Source organism: Helianthus annuus, chromosome 17 (assembly GCF_002127325.2).
Source record: "Helianthus annuus cultivar XRQ/B chromosome 17, HanXRQr2.0-SUNRISE, whole genome shotgun sequence".
NCBI lineage: Eukaryota > Viridiplantae > Streptophyta > Magnoliopsida > Asterales > Asteraceae > Helianthus > Helianthus annuus.
In genome coordinates, this window is record NC_035449.2 from 172,480,450 (window position 1) to 172,487,701 (window position 7,252).

The window sequence follows — 7,252 nt, forward strand, 5'->3', positions numbered from 1 at the left end:
AAGGACCAAATTTTCCAAAGGACCTCTACATATCCTCTGGCATGCATTAAAGGGTACAATTAGTAGATTATTAACAATTAAGATCAAATTGCATGTAAGAAATTAGAAGGTTAATAAAGGGACACATATATCCAAATTTAAATTAGTTAAGTTGAATGTAATCCATTTGATTCTCTAAAGGTCAAATGGGTGTGTACATATATATATACCATTACTAAAAATAAGAACAAAAACAGAAGGAATGTATCTGCTAACCTTTTAACAATGATTGTAGATGTATCCCAGCGCTTTAATAGATCCCATCTATGTGCTATATCACTTAAAACGCTCAGAAAAATATTAAACCATCATTGATTTGATTGATAGTAACAATTTTCATTTGCAAAATTTTGGATATCGAAAGACCAATGCCAAAATCGTTAACAATTAAAGAAGAAATCAAAAGAACTAACCAAAACACAAACCTACTCTGCAGCGACTATCATTCCTCCTCCACAGACACACACTCTCTATCACATCCCCAAAATTCCACAAGCAGGTTTCACTGCGAGGCGTGTGACGTACTAGCATTTAGCCACTAATCATGTCGAACTAATAGTAATTAATAATAAACACATCATGTCCAACATGAAAAGTGCATTTCAAAAACGACTCTTCCAAACAAGTATACGTTCAGCGGAAGCATAAATTATTGTTAAATCAACTAACATCGTTTTGTTTAGAAAACATAGGCAAAAACGTTAAATGTTTCTTCAAGTGACACGACCCATGACAACTCTAGCTTCCCAGACTGCAAGTTCCATTCCATCGATGAGTCTAACGACCTGCAAGCATGTTGAAAAGTGTGTCAACATAAAGCTGGCAAGCTCAAAGTTATGTTTAACGTAAACCATGCAAGTGTTTCGTTTAAAGACATGTTATGAATAATAAACTCAGTACCGATTGACTGTTCTGTTTGTTGTGCCCTCATCAATGTCTATCATCATTGATCAATGTTTTTAAGGTCATTAGCTCACGCCCGGCTCCCAGCACGATGTGAGGTTTGTCAGGTCTAATAGTGCTATCAATTAATACCCCGTTGCCTCCCAGGCAACTAGCTCAGTAGTAAGTAGGGACTTTGGTGATAGAGTTTGAGTTTATTAACCAACATTGAATTTAACTACAACATATAGAAAAAGTATTCATCCCAGGAATAATAGTTTAAAAAGTATTCCTCCCAGGAATAGTAGTTTGTTTGTCCCCCCGGTACGCATGCTAGTAAAAGAGTAGTGAATTCACCTTAGTTTGCACGGAATGTATTAACGTGCTTCTACACATTAAATAAATGTTAGGTCCGTTACACGCGACTAAAGGTACAATATCATGTAAATAAGTATACGAGTAGGGTTTTGCAATAACCTAGTGTCCAAACAACAGGTGTTTATTAATTCCCAGTTATTATGTTTAGCACACAGTACACACAGTAGCCCACGGTTGGATTTTTATGATATGTTAACTCGACTACATGTACATATACATCCACTTGGATAGTACAACAATCACATAAGTAAATTCGGTTTAAACGAATCCAGAACAGATGTATTATTTATAATCCGGGATCACGCCATTATATTAAGAATATTTATTAACATAACATGGATTAACAATTTAGGTCAACAGTTATATATGTTCATACAAATTCGGCCCAACATGAATTCAGCCCGTTATACAGTCAAATGTCAATGATTTAAAAACAACTAGTCATAAACCCCTGCGTTGCAGGATGGGGGGCGTAAAAACATGCTACAAGTGTTGTGGGGCGGGAGGCGTAAAGCCGTGCTAAGTAGCAATTAAACGAAGACCAAAACCGAGAAAAACCATAAAATAAAATCACGAATTTTTAACACCTAGTGACTCACGTGACGTAAACCATACACGAATGCGAATGTATACCGACACGTATTAAAAATTAAGGGGGTAAAAAACAGACCAAATGTAACCAACAAACATCATGCTAAGTAGCAATGAAATAACAATCAAACATGAGAAAAAACGTAAAACAAAACTATTATAAAAAGAAAACTAATTTAAATTTTGTCAGAAAATTATAACAATGCCAAAAGTTTTATTACATAGAAATAACATTAAAGTTTAATATATACGGGAAAATAATGTTAAAGTTAGATATACAGAAAAAAAACATAAAAGAAAACCATAAGAAAAATGGGTTAAAGTTTAATATATACGGGAAAATAATGTTGAAGTTAGATATACCGAGAAAAAGCATAAAAAGAAAACCATAAGAAAAATGGGTTACTATTTGTTACCAAGTGTCACAAAAGTAAATGTTACGGTGGTCGAAACCAAAATCTGAAAACTATATATGCACAAATTGATGTTGACTAAAAGTTAACTGTTGTTTGACCTTATGTTTTAATATATAGAATAGAATAGAATTTGAATTTGATATTTTACTTTCATAAACACGGAGTCTTTGGATAATAACTCGGGCCCCCTAACGTCAGCCACATGATATGAAAATTGGAGGTATCAAATAAGTTCGGAACAATGGCTTTATAATTTAGCTCTCTAATAAATATTCCCTGCCCAACAACATTAATACATAAAGGAATTTGGAACTTTTCAAAGAGTAATCTGGACTGTTACTGTAGGACCTTATTAATCAGAATTGATAAGTTGATTTTGAAAACATTAAGTGAAACTCGACCCATCACTTATAATATACCCTGCCCGAGCTAAAGAAAACTCGGACAACACTACTAATAGAAAAACCCGACCCTTTACTCTTTGCAAACTCTACTATCGGGATCCCACATAAACTCGGATCCATTCCTTCAAATAACTCGGACCACTTTCCTTGTGTAATCAAAACCTGAAATTCAAATAACTCGGACCATACTTTACTTCCTTCCTAAACCCTGAAGTATACAAGTAACCTCAGACTCACCTTTCTTGTAAAACTTGGAAATCCTTAATTAAAGAGTAAATTTCCATTTTGCTCCCTGTGGTTTGGTCATTTTACCGGTTTTGCTCCAATAGTTTAAAAATAGCCATTTTCCTCCCTGATCTTTCGAGTTTATCGCCAGTTTGCTCCCTAATCTTTCGAGTTTGTTGCCAGTTTCCTCCCTGATGGAGTTAGAGGCTGGGAGCAAAATGAAGATATGTTAGAAAAATCAGGGAGGAAAATGGCTATTTTTAAACTATTGGAGCAAAACCGTTAAAATGACCAAACCACGGGGAGCAAAACGGAAGTTTACTCTTAATTAATTTAGGATCACATATACCTTCTCATAATTTCGGAATTATTAAGCATACCCAGACCCACATAAATGTGTATTCGGACACCTCAACTAATTGTATATATACTAAACATGTTCCGTTAATTAATTCGGACCCCATTAAGAAACCCTGATCCCCTTTAATCTCCTACTAAAGTTGGACCACACATGAAGTTTAAAACCCTGACAACTTATAATCACTCATAAGTTTGGACATCATGTCCATTTGTAAATTCGGAACTTCCATGTTCATTTTATTATAAACCCTGAACATCATGTACAAGTTTGGACTCCATGTATTCTTTTAAACAAACTCGGATTCATAATATGTCACACCCCGACCACGTTAAAACAACAAACCGCGACGGAAACGTTGGGGAGTGTCGTGACAAAATCATTGCTTCACAACACATGGATTGAAGTTTAGTTTTATTAAATTAAGTTTATTACATTGTATTGAAATCAAAAGCAAAACATGAACAAATTGTCTTTCATTGTTATTGAGTCACTAAGGCCTCGTCCATTCCTATGTGAGTATGCGTCATAATCATCATCAAACAATCATCAAACTATGGTACCCGAAACATATGTGAAAATAAGTCAGTATAAAAATGTCGGCGAGTACATAGGTTTTGTGAGTATGTTAGATTCATGGTTTTGAGTTCATATTGCAATATGTCGTCCAACTACGAGAGTTGTCGAGTGTTTACCTTGAAAACAAAAGAGTTTGATATTGCAGTATGTTTCTATCAACTTTTACAAGATGATATATGTATAAACCAAAACCATTGTAGCCATGAATCTTAACTGAAAACATTTGTCTTTGTAAACCAAGTTGTAAATCGTTGTTGGAAGTAAACATTGTATGGTTTATATCTTTAAGTAAACCATGTAGTGTAACTTTGTTTTGAAAACATTTGTCCAAGTGATCTAGATAACGCAACGACATGTAATGTGTTAAAAGCACTTATATATAGGAAATACCAGCGGCGTATCCACCATGCTTCTATCACATTACACCCGCCCCGTTACCTAATCACTTACCATAACCCAATCGTTCAATAGTTCAAATAGTTCCAATCCTTCAATTAGTTGAAATAGTTCACATAAATCAAATAGTTCCAATGGTTCAATAGTTCAAATCGTTCACATAGTTCAGATAGTTCCAGTGGTTCAAATAGTTCAAATAGTTCGCACAGTTCAGATAGTTCCAGTGGTTCAAATAGTTCAAATAGTTCAATAGTTCCAGTGGTTCAAATAGTTCAAATAGTTCACATAGTTCAATAGTTCCAATGGTTCAAATAGTTCAATTAGTTCACATAGTTTAATAGTTCCAGTGGTTCGTGTTTAAATTGTGAAAACTAACTTTTGGTCGTTTCATTGAATACATTCAAACCTGCGTGACTCGTCTTAATCGTTCAACTTGTATTAACAAACCACCAAAGGGTAAGTTAATAATCATCAGGTTCTGTCGTTACCCACATTACCCCCATAACCATGGTGAAAGTCAGATAACGGGATTTATCAGATCCTATGGTATCATAATATCCTATGGTACCATAACGTACTATTGGTCGGCTTAAAAATAGTTAATGAATGTCGGAAGATTGGGTAGCACCTAGAAATCGAATCGCTAAGTTAATAAATCGACACCTAAATCGGAAGATTGGGTAGAATGAGGTCTCGTAAACCAAATGAGTATTTTAACTAATGTGATATGGGTTAATAAAGCCTACATTCTAAATCAGAACCAATCCTAAGTGCTTACGACCCGTTACGACCTGCTAAGGTAGCGTACGCTACTTTAACGCTTCGTTCGCGCGAATGCGCGTTCGAGACGCCTAACTAGTCCTATGACAAGTATTATATGCCCTAAAATGTTTAAATATGTTGCATAATCAGTTTAAGTGACAAAATTTAGATTACATATGCTTAAATAAAAATTATGCATGAAAAGGGCATTTTGGTCATTTTCCTAAGGCATATAAACTACCTATCATAATAACTTATTAAACTAAGTGACCATAAGGTATAACTGTAGGATCGTTTTCACGACCAAAACGAGTCGTTCAAAAGAGTTCTAATCAATACGAGAGGCGGAAACAAACGTATCGACTTTGAATCAGCTTGATTGACACACAGATTCACTTTAACTGTCTTATAGATTTGAAAGCATTACAGATCAAATGACACGTCAGCAACACTTCGGCTCTGGAATCAGCAACTCTTTAAAATGAAATGACAGCTCAGGTATTTAAAGGGGTGGCCATTTCGCATGGAATGGTCCAGACCCATTTCGTGCGAAATGGACAATGTCCATTTCGTACGAAATGGCCATTTCGTGCAAACTGGTCCAAAACCACTAAAACTCTATTATCTAGCCTACCGAGCTCCATTCTATCCAATCTAGACACAGGACTCTCGATACAAGACGGAGTCGACAGACATATGCACTAACAGACTCCCCCTTGGATGTTGACGAAGTCTTTAGTGTCAACTCTTCGGTATGTCACATCTTCAATCTTGACCAGTCTTCGTGCTCTCTCCAAAGCATCTGACATTGTAAGCTTCCTACAATCTTTTCTCTTCTTCTATCAAAAGCTAACCTCCCCCTTGGATGTTGATCTATTCTTCAATCTCCTCACTACAAGAAAACTGGGTTTTTAGTACGCGCAAAAGCGTCCTAAATTGCTATTTTATAGGACCTTTCATTTAATAGGACCAACGGTAAAAGCGTTTCATGTAAAGGGGTCGTAATAAGTCCTGGAACTAAAAAAGCGTCCTATCATCTCAAATAAGATTATGAAACCAACTTTATGGTCGCGTAATATGTCTTTGAACAACCAAAATAGTGTCCTAATAAAAACATATTAGGACACTTTTACGATGTTCTAACATGTGCTTACATTCTTTTAATCTTTTGATACACTTACAAGCGTCCTTAGAAATTAATTGATAAGACCCTTATGATGTGACATTATAGCTAATTTAGTACCAAGAAAAGGCTCCTAATATAGCATATAAGATTATGAAACCAATTTTATGGTAGCATAATATGTCTATAGACAACTTACATAACGTCCTAAAAAGAACATATTAGAACACTTTTACAATGTTTTATATGTGATTACCTACTTTTAATCTTTTGATACACATACAATCATCCTTAAAAATTAATGTATAAGACCCTTACAATGTAACATTATAGCTACTTTAATATTAAGAAAATCGTCCTAATATTCCAAATAAGATTATAAAACCTATTTTATAAACAGACCATCAACATATAACATCCTAATAGTTATTGTATAACATCAACTAATGAAAGACATAAAACTTCATTATATTTTAAATAAGCATGTTCATAACAAAAACACTAACCATAAATAAGTTATAACATTATCCACCATAAAGTCTTAACATTTAACAAAGAAATTAAAAGCAATTAAAGAAATAAGAAGCATAAAATCTTGAGTCATCATGCATCCTCAATCCTCATGGACTACCTACAATAAACAATCCATGTATAAGCATAAAGTTCCATGATATTAAAATTATTTTTATCACAACTTTAACAAATACATACCGAGATGAATGGATAGGGCCATGATATGGATGCACCAATGCATTCTACATCAGTTCTATTCAGAAATTCATATTGTTGATTAAGTATAATGAAATACGAACATAAAAAAAATAATTGCTTGATCTCAGCATCATGTTAAATAATGTGTACAAATTAAGAATAATAAAATAAAAAAAATACCTCAAGCACACTGTGAGCTAGGTCACTATTTCCATCCACATAACCAATTGTGGTTTGTGATGAATCCCATTCTGGGTCAACTTCATATGAAACAAGCATGTAAGTTGCATAAGATAAGATTTAACACTAGAAGAGATAAAGTAGAGGTGCAGTTTAATTAGAAAAATGAAATCATATGTTCAAGTTCAATCGAACTAATGCAATTTAA

General features: G+C 34.2%; 1 long non-coding RNA gene across 1 annotated transcript; it reads right to left on the bottom strand.

Moving 5' to 3' along the window:
• Window positions 1-6,637: 6,637 nt before the first annotated feature.
• On the bottom strand, window positions 6,638-6,911 carry LOC118489344. The gene is made up of 2 exons (XR_004887339.1): window positions 6,865-6,911; window positions 6,638-6,784 (listed from the first exon to the last, which is right to left on the bottom strand). It is a non-coding gene; the product is annotated as an uncharacterized LOC118489344 (long non-coding RNA).
• Between the last annotated feature and the right edge of the window lie 341 nt (window positions 6,912-7,252).